This window comes from Rattus norvegicus, chromosome X (assembly GCF_036323735.1).
Source record: "Rattus norvegicus strain BN/NHsdMcwi chromosome X, GRCr8, whole genome shotgun sequence".
NCBI classification, from domain to species: Eukaryota; Metazoa; Chordata; class Mammalia; order Rodentia; family Muridae; genus Rattus; species Rattus norvegicus.
The window spans coordinates 29,176,648-29,193,400 of NC_086039.1; positions in this window are offsets into that span (position 1 = coordinate 29,176,648).

A 16,753-nucleotide genomic window follows, 5' to 3' on the forward strand; every position below is an offset into this window, starting at 1 on the left:
CTAGAGGATTAGAGTTATATGTACACAACAAGGCATGGTGTTCTCCAGGAAATCTTGGTTTAAAGACACTGAAGTTTTTATTTCGTGTCATGTTCACATGTCACAGAATGTTCATATTTGTTTCAAGCACTTGAAAATGTAAAAGCTCAGGAGCTAAAGAGAAAGCTAGTTATGAAAGAATTGTTTGCCTCTTGCAGAGGACCAGAGTTCCGTTACCAGCACTCACATAGAGAAGTTTACATCCTCCGGTTAAACTCTAGCTTCTGGACTCCACAGACGCTGCACTCACATGCACATACCCACTCACAGACACACAATTATATTCACATAATTATAAATGGAAAACGTTTAAAAATGTAGAAAGCCTTCTTAGTTTATAAGCCTTGAAAAGCAGACAACAGATGGCCAGCAAGTCATGCTTGGCCAACCCTAGTCTAACCTAAATGAACTGCCCTCTTAATTGTCATCCTTCTGGGTGATTGTGACAGAAGTATACTGCTCTCTGAACTGGGTAGCTTCTCTTTGCCTCTCTGAAAATTAATGTGGACTGTGAATATAGCCAATCATCTGATTGATGAAAGTTGAACTCTCTAGATCCATGACAAGTGATCCTGAAAGCAAAGAGTTGGCTGAAGAAAGGAACCTTATAGGAGTAAATTCTAAAGATGAACTCACAAAGCTTACAAAGAATAAAAGAAATCAAATGTCATGAATAGTAATAACAGAGCATGAAAAATAACCAATCAGATTTGATAATTCAAGCAGAGGAGCTACCAAGGGAGTTAAATAACAGACTAGACAGAGTTACAAAGAGAACTGTGAACTGAGAGAGCTCTGAAGATCAAACTATAGAACAAAGAGTATCATACATTGCTAAACAGAAGTGAAAATCAAAACATAAACTGTTATACTATAATTTATTATCTATTTTAGTAATTAATAGGGGAGATAAATAATAAATTTCCATGAACATCAAGTAGTTTTATTCTTGAGAGATTGTGTTGTTTTTGTACTTGGGTCCTATCTCTGTCTACTGTCCATTGTCCTTATATGAATTAAGATTATTCCATTGTAGGGGCCCTTGTCAGGAATGTTGGGAAGAAGAGTTTCCTAGATAGAGGAAGTAGGATTTGATCTAGAATTGTGGGAGAAAATGACCAAAATACATAATGTATGTGAGCGATTTTGTCCAAAAATAAAGTGAAAAAATGACTCATTTGGAGGCTGAGGAAATAGCGTAATAGATAAATTGTTTGCAATGCAAGCATGAGACCTGAGTTCAGATCCCAAAACCTACATGAAAGTTAGACACAGTAGCATGCATCTGGAATCCCAGCACTCCTGTAGTGACACAGGAGAGACACACAGAGGAATCTGCAGCAACTCACCACCTAGCTAGTCTGCCATATGCAGCAGCAAAAATGAAGTCTTGCCTTAGATGATGTGGAAGGCAGGGACCAACAACCCAATTTGTCCTTTGATGTAAACACACACACACACACACACACACACACACACACACACACACAAACAAACACAGTTTTAAAAATTGTAATTCCTTTTAAAAAAGAAATAGATGAGAGTTTTCTAAAATAACAATTAGAAAACATAAATTTATGTTATTAGTTTAATATTAGCCAATAATAGGGGCATGAGTTTGTGTCAAGGGGAAACTAAATTACATTTGGTTCATTATGGAACATTTAAAGCAATAGTCAGTGGCTTTAGTAGCCTCAGACTTCTTCCTGCTCTGGCTTCCTTTGAAATGTCATCTCTCTCAAGGTTAAGTACTAGAAACTATAGTCTCTGTTCCTCCAAGTCAACCAGCAGAGGCCAAGAGAGACCCGCCAGTACTTTTTGCTTGTTTCTATTCGTACACGGCTTTTTCTCTATGGTCAGAACACAGTCCAAGAGTGGAGTCATGTGAGAAGATTTCAGAGTACTTGTGAGAAAACTCCAAGAAACCCAGACAAGGGTCTTGAGCTTATCCTTGTGATTAGATAGTTTACTCACGTGACCTCCCGCCCCCACTCCTTAATCCTCAGAATATAAACTGTCTGGTGCTGTGAAAATAAGTTAGCTATTGCAGGGGACATTAGTCTGCCTCATTTATTTACTCCATTTTCACAGGTCTGTACATGGTCATGTATGTGTCTGTGCGTGCCTGTGTGTTCAAGCACATGTGTGCAAGTATATGTGTGGAGACCAGAGGACTCAGGTACAGTCTTCAGGAATGCCATCTACCTGTTTTGAAACTGAGTCTTTCATCATCAGTACATGATTCGGCTAGGCTGGTTAACCAGGGAGCACTAGGGATCCTGCTATCTCTTCCTTCCCAACACTGAGATTATAAGCGTATGTCACCACACTTGATTTTTTTTTTCTTTACAGAATAAGATAGTATGTTCTGGAGCCAAATGACCATACCCTAGGAACATGGATTTAGGCCACCCCAAGTAGTATGTCTCAATACAATCACAATTTCCCAAGTTTCATAGTAAGAAAGCCATAAAAGAAGTATTTTTAAAATTTACTAATAGGAACTTTAGGTACCTGGGTTATAGAAAACTGGGGAAATCTTGCTCAAGGTTTCAAATGCTATCTGATGGCACTTTAGCCTTCGGGGTTGCGGGAAGATGGCAGTTTGTTAGTACCTGCAGAAAGACTTAACCTGATAGTCACAAGGTTGTGAGGTCAAACAGAGAGATAGACAATGAATGGCTGTTGACGGGGAAAGATAGCTCAAGATAAATTGGCTCAAGACAAGGAATATTCCAGTTCTGTATAATCAGTCAGCCTTGTAGAATCTTTAACAAAGGTGAGGCCGTTTTATAAAGCCAGGGACTTCAGTTCAATGTTTCCTTCCTGGAAACTTGCTTTTGCTGTCTTGAAGTATATCTCCATGAATTCCCCCTTTGTTTCTTTCTGTGGTAGTTTGAAAGAGAAGTATCCCATATAAGGCCTTATGTTTGAACAGGTGGCCTCCAATCAGGGGCAGGGTCTGGGAAAGTCACAAAAACTTTAGGAAGGGTTAGGAAAGGAACCTTGCTGAAAAAGTATGTCACTGGGGACAGGCCTTGAAAATCCCATAACTCCATCTTTCCCTGTTCACCCACCTTTCCCCCCAGGAGCAGAGGAAATCTGATCTTTTCTGCTTCCAGACTGTTATGCAGGCTTCAAAGTCCTGCAGTTGTAGCTTCTCTGTCAAGTTTGATTCTATCCCTTGGGAACTGTAAGCCAAAATTAACCCCTTTCTTCTCTAAGTTGCTTTTGAACATGCCATTTTATCATAGCAACAGAAAAGCAAGTAATACACGCGGCAAACACTGTTTTGGCAAGTCACTAGGCCCTCCTACACTGTTCTGAGTATTGTGTGCTGCATTTCTCATGGCCATGGTTTCCTCCAATGCTTGTGGCAGTAGCAGCTGGATGAGTGATTCAGAGGCAGCTGAGACCTCTGGCTAGAGCAGCAGGCTAGTGTGGCCTGAAGGCTGGCTGCACTGTGACCCGCTAACACTAATCAATATACAAATGTAGGAATGTTGCTTTCCACATCTTGTAAAAGGTATTACATTCCATTTACAGTGAAGTCTCTGGCCAAGGCAACTATTTGGTAGAACAAATAGCTTAAGATACTTTAGCTCAGGACTTAAAATACTCCAACTCTCCATAATTAAGAAAGTCTTAATCAGTCAGTCGCAATGGAAAGAGAACAGCTTGCTTTAGACTGTCAGGGTAATGGACTATAACTGGTATCCTCTTGGTCTGGATGTGTGGCCTACTGAATATTTTCTTAGGAATCCATTTACAGTCTGTTAGATATTATAAGAGGGCCTCCCATTTTTTTCTTACAGAGATGCTTTAATCAATCCCTGCCACCAAGGCATCTACTAAGGATAAGTGGTGACACTGATTCATCATAGTCTTCTTGGTCCTCCCAACTTGCAAACTGTAGTATAAATTTTTCCATGATGAACTAGGATCATCAGGTAATGAATAAGTGGTGGGGTTAATATATCGAATGTGGACTTTTAGGTTAACTTAACACCATAAGGAGTTGAAAATAAAATAGGAACAAAGAAATACAATTAATCATCAAAGCCAGATCTTAAGGTATGTCAGATGGTGTGTGTGTGTGTGTGTGTGTGTGTGTGTGTGTGTGTGTGTGTCTGTGTATGTTCTTGAAAACATATAAATCTGTTGTGTGATAGACTTTTTCTGGGGAGATGTAACAGACACATTTACAGCAGATCCAGAAGAGACCACAATAATGATTGTATTAATGTCTCATTTGGTGAACCAATGTTTTTTTTTTTTTTAAATTGGGGTTACTAACAGAAATGTGGATGAGAGGTTATTACAAGGAGCAGGGATAACTCAAAAGCAGCTCCATCACTGCGGGAAGCCCACCCAAAGGTGGGTGAGGACTCCACACAACTTCAACCCAAGCAGGTTCTTTATTCAGCGTTTTACAGGCAGCTCCACTGCCCCCAAATCTCTCTGGTCATTGTCTCCAGCCCTAGCAACTGCGTGTTTACTCCAGTTGATAATGTAGATAGGCGACTTCAAGATTCTTGTAAGCTGCTCTTTTTCCCGGATGTGTGACCTTTTGTATGCCTTCTGTTTATCACCTGAGGCTACTATGCCTCATCCTGGTTTCCTCGGTAAATGTTTCAATTAGGAGGGACTGTTACAAATCTGAGGAACGTGCCATACACTAGCATCTTAAAAACCAAATTAAAAAAATACATTTTATAGCAAACTAAGGTTCCTCTGCATGCCAAATTGAAAAAAAAAACAGCATGAATACAATCTACAGAGCAAAATATTTAGAAAAAATTTTTATCTGATTAAAAAAAAAGCTCATATAGGGGTTGGGGATTTAGCTCAGTGGTAGAGCGCTTGGTTAGGAAGTGCAAGGCCCTGGGTTCGGTCCCCAGCTCCAGAAAAAAAAAAGAACCAAAAAAAAAAAAGCTCATATGTAAAATACATAGGGAACTCAATATCAAGGAAACAACATGATTAGTATATGAGTAGAAGATCTGAACAGACTTTTCTTTTAGTGGGTGGCGAAGAATGAGGTTGAGATAGGGTTTCTCTATTTAACCCTGGATGTCCTGGAACTTACCATGTAGATCAGGCTATCCAAGAAACAGAGATCCATCTGCCTCTGCCTCCTGGGTACTGGGATTAAAGGTGTGTGCCACCATGCCCGATAAAATATTGCTCAAAAGAAGACAAATGACTTGTCAGCAAGTATATGAACAAAATGCTCAGTATTGCTAATCATAAGAGGAATTAAGAACACAACAAGGTGTCACTTCACATCTGTTTGGATGGCTATTATTAAAGATGAAAGGTAAGTGTTGTTGGAGTGGATAAAAGGAAACCTTTGTAATCTGTTGAAAGAAATGTAAATCAATATAACAATTATTTCAAACAGTACAGTTACTTCAAATAAAAGCTACGCATCTACTCCACTTGGGACTATATATCCAAAAGTCTTTACATCAGCAGGATAAAGAAACAAGTGCACTCCCATATTACCTAAAGCACTAGCTACAGTCACTTACACATTCACACAAAGTGGATAAATAAAATGTGATAAATGAATAAATAAAATATGTGCATGCATACATATCTACATATTATCCTGTCCTAAAACTAAAAATAAAGCAGACATTTCTGTTATAAGAAACAGCATAACTAGCCTTAGAGGAATCAGTGCTAAATGAAATAAGCCAAGCACAGAAAATCACAAAGCAAATGACCTCAATTCTATGGGAGATCTGTACAAGTTGAACTCCTAGTGGTGTACTATACTTCTGGTATCAAAGAACTCATGTAACTTAAGTGCTTTGAGTTGATGAATATTCAGAATATGTGGGAAAGTAGAACACATAGCACATTATTGCAGTTACCTAAAATGGAGTGAGTGCTACTCAGTTCAGCTGTCCTGAGTGCAGCAGCCATCTTGGGACAGGGCCAGCTAACCTACTCTCATGAACCTAGAGCCAGGAAAACTCCACCTCTTAAAGGTTCCACAAATATGCCAAATACCACCAACGACTGGGGACCACATGTTCAAATATGTGAATATATGAGGGTTATTTCTCCTTCAAACTGCCACATATGTTAATTTAAAAATATATTCTTCTCTTCTTAAAGTTAAATTGAGGTTAGAGATCTAATTCAGTAGTAGAGTACTTAAATAGCATGCACAAAGCCCTGGGTTTGGTTCTCTATAGTACTCAAGGTCATCCTTTCCTACATAATGGGTTTGAAGCTAACTTTGACTATATGAGATGATGTTTTAGGGACAAAAAAGCCCCAGAATCATGCTAGTAAAGTGGCTCATCAAGTAAAGGCTCTTGTTACCAAGTCTTACAACCATTGTGTGATCCTCAGAACCTATGTGATACGGAGACTGATTCCCAAAAGTTGTACTATGATCTCTACACACATGCCATGGTTCACATACCAGAATGCATATGTCCACAAATAAATATATGTATAAAATAAAATTTGATTTGATTTTATAGTCAATATAAGTAATCATGCCCACCTGAATATAGAGTGAACTGTTGAATGACTTAGGGCAGTGACGTTTTACAAGTAAGACTGCTTTTTTAAGGAACATGGAAACCAGACAGGCTCTCTGCTGTCTAATCTCTAGTTTCTCGCCAGCTCTCAGGCTCTGCTTTGTTCAGGTCCATGTAAGGTTAATCAATGCACTTAGCAGAGTAAGCTGCTTAAGAAGGATCCTTGCATACATATTCATGTCACAATAGGAGACAGAACTTTGGGGGAAAATGTCAGTAACTGGGAAATGACTGTACATAGGGTTAACAGTGATGCCTGAGTTCTTCTATATAATATGTAAACCTATCTTATGCATTCTATGTTGACTCCATTTCCCTAGAAATCAGTCATTGAAGGCTGGGCTGATTTGATTTTTAGTGTACCTATAGAAAAATTCAGTTAAAAGAATTGCTTTCCTTTCTGAGTTACATGTAAGAAATAGAAAATAAGCAAGCCTATAAATCCATATACGATTACACACACACACACACACACACACACACACACACACACACACACACACACAAGTTTTCCCCAATTACCTTCTTCATTCTCTAATTAAATCCACTTTAATTTCCTCTAAAAGAACATGACATCTAAAAGAGTAGCCAGCATGGACAGAGTCAAACATCTGGGGGCCAGATTGGAACTCTTTCTTTCTTTTTTTATGGATTCTGTTGTAGCAAACTCCAGACTGGTCTATTTGAAGTGAATTGAGCAGAAGATCCACAAGGGAGAGTGTGGAGGCATGAGAGAAACTGGACTTGCAGCAAGGTTGAAAGTGTTGTCATCTCCTGTAATTTACTTTTCATTGTATCTTTTTGTTCTCCTATGTCTTTGCTCCTCATTTTAGTTTCAAGCACCCTATTGTAGTTTAGTGCTACTTAATACTTGCAACCACAAATGAAAATTTCCTTTCCCAGATGGTTGTGTAGAAGATTTTTACCTTATAACCATTTCTCTCCTGTGAATACATCAAGATATGATGGCTTATACCAGGGTTCTCCACTTTGGTATTTATGACTTTTTGGGGTCAGACTGCTCCCTTTGAAGTACCTCTCCTGCAACCCATATTTAGGATGTCTCTTAGTAACCTTCATATGAAATGCCTTCTTCCAAAATATGACAACCCCTTCAAAAAAAATCTCCAGGCATTGCTAAATTTTCCTTGCAAAATCCACCTCCCCATTAGGGCCTACTGGTTTATAACAACATATATTTTTATCACCCTGGAGTTAGAGTAACTATAGTTAGTTTAAATATAAAATTTTGTCTAGTCTGGAGCTGGATGGTTTTAGTCGTAACTGGTTTCATATCATTTTAAGTGTTCTTAACATTTTTCTAATCATGTCAGTACTTAGTTCTTATAGCATAAAGATGTTGGCATATAAATGGCATGTTACCATACAACTTGATGCCCATGCATAATTGAGCCATGGCTCCATCACCACTTCTGTTTTCCATCTAGTGTACCAACCTGTGTCCTAATCACAATCTCTATTTCCACCCTTGCTTCTTTGAAAGTAACCCCATCTTCTATTTTCCGTTCGGTTTCACTCTCAACTTTTTGTTTTGTTCTTTAGCCAATCTCTTTTTTTTCCCAGGGTTTCATCAAGAATCCCTGCTGTCTTTGGTTTAAGCAGCCTATTATATGGAACAGTATCAAAGGCTTTCTGAAAATTGAGATTATCCATGTTTCATGCATTACCATTCTCCAACACGTCTGTAAGCTGCTCCAAAGTATACAAAAGAACAGTGAAGTTAGATAGATAGCATCTTTTTTGCATAAAACCCCTTGTTCTTATGTTTCTTTAAGCCAAAGACCCATCTGAAAGGGAGAGATAGTTGATGAATGTGTTTTTAATGCATGCCAAATATTTACTTGTTTAGCATCATGTTGACTCCCATCTGGAAAACTGACAAAATTGTTCTTCTAGATATCATGTAGATTTGTATCCATAGCTTGTATATTTTTCTGATACTGTGGGCTATGGCTAGTTCAGAGTTAACTATCATTTATTGAGCCCTTACTAATAGCATGAACATGGTATCTAGTTGATCTTTATGAGCACTGCACGAGGTATGTGGGATTTGTTTCTTCCCCTTTACAGATAAGATAAATTGGTCTCAAAGGCAGGAGTCATAAAATAAGTGGCATACTCAACATTACTTTTGGGTATTCTAACTTTTACTTTGTTCTCCTTCCTCTGCAATAACAGAAAGAACAAAGAGTTCTGAGCAAGAGGCATGAGTGTCTCATTAACTAACACCATCCTCATTTCTCAAAAGATGGTCCTGGACTACTAACTTCAGTTAGCACTTTAATTAGTTATTTTTCTCTTGCTGTGTTAAAACATCATGAGCAAGGTAGAATATAGACGATACAGTTTGGTTAGGCTCATCTAGAGGGATAAAAATTGATTATGTGACAACAGGTGAGGCTGGAGGAAGTTAGAACCTTAAGCTTTCAAAGCAGGCCCCAGTGACACACTTCATTAAGCAAGGCCACACCTTCTAAACCTCCCCAAATAGCATCACTATGTGGGTAACATGTACTTAAGTGCCTGAGACTATGGAGACATTCTCTTTCAAAACACTACACCCCACCCTGAGAAATGTAGCATCTTGAGCCCTTCCCAAGGTTTGATGAGTCAGAGCTTCATTCCAACAAAATCATTGATCATTTCTATAGACAGTCCATGGTGTTAGGTTGTATTCATAAGGACTGTCCAAATGTTCACTGTGCTATGGCCTCTTCCTTTCCCCCTTGCTGGACCCTCCTCCACTGTGGCACAGCCTGATCAGGTATGTCTCTGACAAAAAGGACTTTTCAATGTATTTGCCAAAACCAATAAATCCAAAGTGATTCTCTAGGGTATTGAGTTGAGGATAGAGAGGCTTTGTGTGACCTATGTTTTTAAGTTTGACCTTTGCCAGGACTTAGGAGAGAAAGGAAAGCGTGCATGCCTCTGGATTACCATTCTCATTCTAGGCATTTCGTTTTGTTTCCACATCTATGCTATCTTCTTCATTTGTTTGTTGCATTTTTATTGGATATTTTTTATTTTCATTTCAAACGTTATTCCTTTTCCTGGTTTCCTGTCCATAAGCCCCCTATCCCATACCCCACATTCTATGAGGGTATTTCCCCTCCCCAATCATCCCCCTTCCTGCCATGACATTCCCTTACACTGGGTGATCCAGCCTTCTCCTCCCATTGGTGCCCAACAAGGCCATCCTCTGCTACATATGCAGCTAGAGCCATGAGTCTGTCCATGCATAGTCTTTTGGTAGTGGTTTAGTCCCTGAGAGCTCTGGTTGGTTGGCATTGATGTTCTCATGGGGTTGCAAGCCCTTTCAGCTCCTTCAATCCTTTCTCTAACTCCTTCAATGGGGACCTTGTTCTCAGTTTGGTTTGCTGCTATCATTCGTTTCTGTATTTGTCATGCTCTGGTTGAGCCTCTCAGGAGACAGCTATATCAGGCTCTTGTCAGCATGTACTTCTTGGCTTCATCAATATTGTCTAGGTTTGATAGCTGTACATATATGGGCTGGATCCCCAGGTGGAGCAGGTTTTGAATGGCCATTCATCCAGTCTCTGCTTCAAACTTTGTCTCCATATCTCCTCCTATGGATATTTTTATTCCCCCTTTTAAGAAGGACTGAATCATCTGCACTTTGGTCATCATTCTTCTTGAGCTTCATTGGGTCTGTGGATTGTATCATGGGTAATTCGAACTTTTGGGCTAATATCCACTTATCAGTGAGTGCATACCATGTGTGTTCTTTTGTTACTGGGTTACCTCACTCAGGATGATATTTTCTAATTCCATTCATTTGCCTATGGATTTCATGAAGTCATTGTTTTTGATAGCTGAGTAGTACTCGACTGTGTAGATGTACCACATTTTTTATATTCATACCTCTGTTGAAGGGCTTCTGGCTTCTTTCCAGCTTCTGGCTATTATAAATAAGGCTGCTATGAACATAGCGGAGCATGTGTCTTTGTTATATGTTGGAGCACCATTTGGGTATATGCCCAGGAGTGGTATAGCTGGGTCCTTATGTAGTACTATGTCCAATGCATCTATGCTATCTTGATAGCAACATAAGTAAACAACTGCATAGAAAATGTGATGAGACAAATCTGACAGATACTTGAACTGTACTAAAGAAATTTTGGGGGTTCTGAAGTGAACATGTATTGTGCCTTTTAATTCTTCGTGAGGTGAGAGGGAGAGGGCTCAGCAGGTAAAAGTGCTTGCCATGTAAGCCTAAAAACCCAAGTTCCAACCCTAAAACCCCTGTAAATAGCTTGATGTAGTACTTGAGTCTGTAATCTCAGCACTTCTATGGAGAAGTCCAAAGGAGAGATAAGAACGTTGTCCTGAAGCTCATGGGCCAGCTAGTCTGGAGTATGCAACAAAGCTGCAGAAGCAACAACAACAACAACAACAGCAGCAACAACAACGACAAAACCATCTTAATAAGATGGGAAACAAGAACGAACTTGCCTTCTGACCTCAGCACTTGTACTGTAATGTGTGCATGGGCATGCATGCTTTGTGCTGCTTTCCTGCCAAATAAATAAATAAATTAAAACTTTTGAGAAGATTTATGGCAGAAATTATTATTTGAACATCAAACTCAATCAGAATTTTGATTTACTATCATTTTCCTATTCGGTTTCATAAGCTTAAGATCTCAATGCACTAGTGGCCACATAAGTTTCTATCATTTTGTAAATGTGCAATTATTAGCAGCAAAGGGTTCCTTGTGCAAGATATGAAAGATGAGTTCCTGTCCACCCATACCACCAAAGAGAAGTGAGATCCACTTAGAGGCATTTAAAGGGGATGGGTAGATTATGTGTGACAACTGCTTCATTTCCCCACTGGTTCCTCCACAAGTCGCACAGCAAACTCAAGCACGGGTATGGAGGGTATGGAGGGTAATGGCAAACCACACAGCACTGGATGGCTGTAATTATAGTTTACATTTCCAAAGAACGCTGCCAGCATTCCCTTCCTCACTTTAATTAAGACTCCGAGTTAGTTTATTAACCTTACTTATACCTTACTTATAAATAGTACTTTCCGTACATGTTTTATTTAGCAGTAGGATCAGGGTGACTGAATGAAATCTATCTCTTCCTATCCTTCTCCCTCCCTCCTCCTTCTTTCTCCCTCTCCCTCTTTTCTGGGCACGATCTCGTGTACCACAGGGTGGCCTTGAACTCTCTATGTAGACATGGATGCCCTTTCACTTCTGATCCCCTTGTCTCAACTATCGCAAGGGATATTACCACACAGGTTTTGTACTGTACTAGGGATCAACATCAGGGTAGGTAAGTAAGCTTACAGCTAAGCTCCAGCTTCAGTTTCTGAAAGTGATTCTTTTAAGGTCGGTCTTTGTGGAAACAACAGATTTCTTGAGAATATTGAGTCTATACCTGTGCACCAATACGCAGTAGATACACAGAAGCCTCAGATGTGAGCCTTTAAGACCATGTAATATTTACACATCTGGAATATTTGAGCATTCCAATTCTTCTATGTGAAGCTGAATGCCCACTGGCACAGTGTTAAGAGGTGGGGCTTTTCCTTTTTCCACTTACTGTGTGCATCTGTGTACACATTGGCCTGCGTGTGGCCAGAGATATATGTATATGATGTGGAGGTCCGAGGTTATGTTAGGGATCATCCTTAATTTCTCTTCCACCTTAGTCACTGAGACAAAGTTGGTTATTTAATCTCAGCACTTACCAATATACCTAGTATCACTGGCCATCATATACTGGTGCTTCACTGTTCTACCTCTGATTTCCAAAGCTGTAATTACAGGCCAGCCATATCATGAACCTGGCATTTACATGTCACACTTGTTGGTTTTTTTCAATTTAATACAAAGTAGAGTCCTGTGAGAAGAGAGAGTCTCAAGGAATTTCCGCCATTAGATTAGACCTTATCCATGGGCCATTTGCTTATATAATCATTGATATGGCTGGTTCCAGACACTGTGGGTGGTGTCACCACTCAACAGGAGCTCCTGGCTTACTGCAGAAGCCCAGTAAACATTGTTTCTCTGTGGTCTTTACATCAGTACTTGCACTTGCCTCCCCTGACTTCCTTGGATTGATGGACTACAAGCTGTAAGATAATATAAACCCTTCCCTCTCCAAGCTGTTTTTGGATTATGGTGCTTTACCACAGCAACAGAAAACAAATCAGGGCATATGGGTTCAGGGAATCCAAACTGTTCCTCACACTTTGCACAGCAAGTGTTTTCACTGCTGAGTTCCATTGTCCCAGCTAGAGAAAATTGAGCCATGAGAACCCTGCCCTCCTGACCTCATGAATGGATTAAGAACACATTTTAAAAGTCTCTCTCTCTCTCTCTCTCTCTCTCTCTCTCTCTCTCTCTCTATCTCTCTATCTCTCTATCTCTATCTCTATCTCTATCTCTATCTCTATCTCTATCTCTAACTCTATCTCTATCTCTATCTCTATCTCTATCTCTATCTCTATCTCTATCTCTATCTCTTCACCACATCCCAGTGCAGCAAGACAGCCTCTGCCAATTGCTGTCCTCCAGTCTTCGGCATCCCAGCCTCTTTAGCTAGGTGTCAAGCACACTTCTATTGTCATCATTTACCTGGGCAGGTATTCCGTTTTTGTAATGGAAATGGGCTAACGCCAGTAAATCTTTTCACTGGAGACAGGTGAGAATTGAAACATGTACTTCCCATTTGCTCATCCCCTTACCTTATCATTAAGGATTGTGCCATTTATAAGGGACAGCTAGGACCAGGAGAACAAAGACGAGTCAGAGAGCTTCCTTCTGGAAATTCATGATCTGCCCTAATTCTGCTCTACATTCTTTCTTCATCATCTGGCCACCACATAATTTCCTTTCTCTTTCTAAACCACGTTTCACCTGATCATGAACATCCATGCAAAGGACATTTCCTTTCTTTGTTCTGTTTTGGTTTGTGAACAGCAACATTTTGGTTCCTAGCTTTCATCAAGGTTCTTCAAAACTCAACCTCAAAAGGAAGGAGATACTTTCTTTGTGTTTAAGTATAGCTGACTATGTGAGTGAACAACACACTTTCATTTGTTGAACTCGGTTACAATTCTCGAAGTCTGATACAGTCTTGGATGTGTTTCAAACTTCCTTACATTTATATATATATATATCTTTTGGCCCTTTTTCTCTTTAAGAATATCTTTCTTTTTTCCCTATTTAAGAAATATACCAGCAAAGTTAGATGTGGTGGCATATGTCTTTAATCCCACCACTTGGGAAGCAGAAGCAGGTGGATCTCTGTGAGTTCCAGGTCAGCCTTGTCTACATAGAGTTTCAGGTAATCCAGGGCTACATAGTGAGGCCTTGTCTCAAACAAGGAAAATAAACATACACATACCAACTCTCTCTCTCTCTCTCTCTCTCTCTCTCTCTCTCTCTCTCTCTCTCACACACACACACACACACACACACACACACACGAAATATAACAATGTTAGAACTACTCTAATATGTGGCTAAAGGTGTAATATATCAGAAGAAATTGATAGTCTTAAAGGATGAAGAACGTAAGGCTGTGGGTGGGACCTGAGGGTCAATGCTGTGCAAGAGACTTACCCTATCCAGCTCCTTCAAAAATGTTCCATTCTAATCAGATGCAGAGACCCACAGCCAAACATTAGGTCAACTAATATAGACTAAATTGGAAATTCCCATTGGGCTCTTGGAGCTCTAGAAATCCTGACAAAAAGAGAAAGGATTATACAAGCCAGAGGAGTCAAGGACACCACAAGAAAACTCGCAGAATCAACTAACCAGGGCTCATATGGGCTCACAAAGACTGGGCCTGCAATCATCAAGCCTGCATGATTATGTGCTAGGCCTCCTGCTGTTAGCTTGGTGTTTCTGTGGGACTCCTAACAGTGGGTGTGTCTCTGATTCCTTTTCCTGCTCTTGGGATTCCTTTCTTCTTACCGGGTTGCCTCATCCAGCTTTTATACGAGGATATGTGCCTACTAGCCTTATTGCATTTTGCTATGCCATATTTGGTGGGTATCCCTGGGAGGCCTGCTCTTTTCTGAAGGGAAATGGGGGAGGAGTGGATCTGGGGAAGATTGGAGGTAGTGGAGACTTTCAGGAGTAGAAAGAAGGGAAACTGTAGTCAGAATGTATTATATGAGAGTAGTAGTAGTAGTAGTAGTAGTAGTAGTAGTAGTAGTAGTAGTAGTAGTAGCAGCAGCAGCAGCAGCAATAAAATAATAGAATGTTCCATCATAAATACTTATTCCCATTAAATCTATGCTGCTCTCAGCCTTGGTCAAGGAAACTTCTCTTGCCAGTAGGCAGTAGAAAAGGTAGAGATTACTAAATAGTCAAGATGCTGACGGTAAGTTACTGTAGTGTACTCATCCCTAAATGGGGCATTTATATCACCCTCTGCAAGGCTCAGGGAACGTTATTGAAGAGGGGGACAGAAAGAACAAAAGAATGAGAAGGAGTGTTCTCCAATACTGTCTTCTGGACATGACACGGTGGCTTTTGTACCCATGAACTCACAGCAATCTAGGATACCCCCACAAGACTGGGTTGATCAACATTCCATCACTGACCGGGAAAGGACTCATGAGACCCCAACCCTCCTTAGTATCTAGAGGCAGTTAACCATTGCTTGATGCAGTGGGTTGAATAGGTTTGGCCCCCTAAACTCATGTGTTTGAATGCTTGGCCCACAGGTACTGACACTATTAGAGAGTATTTGGTGGAATAGGTGTAACTTGTTGGAGGAAGTATGTCACTCTGGGGGTGGCCTTTGGGGTCTTATGTTCAAGCTCCATCCAGGGTAGAAAAGATAGTGTTCCTGACTGCCTTCAGATCAAGGCATAGATAGAGCTCTGAGCTCCCTCTTCAGCACTGTGTCTGCCTGCATGCTGCCATGCTTCCTGCCATGATGATAGTGAAGCCGTGAAACCGTAAGTCAGCCCCAATTACATGTTGTCCTTTGTAAGTGTTTCATGGTGTCTCTTCACAGAATGAAACCTTACCTAAAACACTTGAGGAAGGAGAAGTCGTGTCATTCAATGGTGTAGCTAGTGGTACATCGTTCCCACTCAAGCAAACAACTTCCAACCCCTGCTCACGAAGGAACCCTAAGGAAATGTAGTGGGACATAAAGACATGAAACTGTGGAGAAGTACAGGTTCCATGGGAGGAGAAGGCTGGTAAAGAAATACAATGAAGGAGGATATGATCAAAGTACAGCATACATATATAAAAAATTAACAAAAATAACTTTAAAAATGATCTAGTCACTTGTGGAGACATATCTCAGGTAGTAGGAGATGATATATAGATGAGCTGTTTGATTACTTGTTTGTTTTTAGTTTATATGATTTAAGATAAGCTTGGATTTGGTATTATCTGGGCTGCCAGTTTCAATCATAATAACCATAGTGGCAAGACAAAACTGCTACATTTGTGACAGATTTTTCTCATGCAGCTAGGACCTGTGACATGGTTTAGCTTCCACACTAAGCAACATGTTCATGAAACTCACACTAGAAAGGAGACCTCATTCTAACACTTTTGAGTCTAGAAAAGAAAATGAAAGACGGGAGAACATTTGCATTCCACTGGTAAGCATGAGACACAACTCTAGCGGCAGTAGGGGCAGTACCACTAGACTACTTCTGATTTCCCTGTCACAGTAATTATAGTATGACTTTTATACTATTAACCCAGTGGCAAACTCTGCTTTCTGCTTATGAATTACTGAATCTTGCAGGAGGCAGTATTTGTTGGTAAGATGGATAACTGGTATTCTCTAACCTACTTGCTTCAATGGCAGTGATGACCTCAACACCATATTTGTGTATCTTATCCTATCATATAATTATAAACACTGAGTATAACCTCATGACTAGCTTTGAAATTGAGGAATATAGTAACTGCATGTATATTACTTGCCAATTTATAGATTTCATATATCAATAGAATTCTCTCTCTCTCTCTCTCTCTCTCTCTCTCTCTCTCTCTCTCTCTCTCCCCAGAAAGATCATAAGTCCAAGGCTCTCCTTGGCTAAGTCAAGATCCACCTAAGTTTCATAAGACCCTGTCTCAGAAAATAATAAAGCAAATACCCAGACGC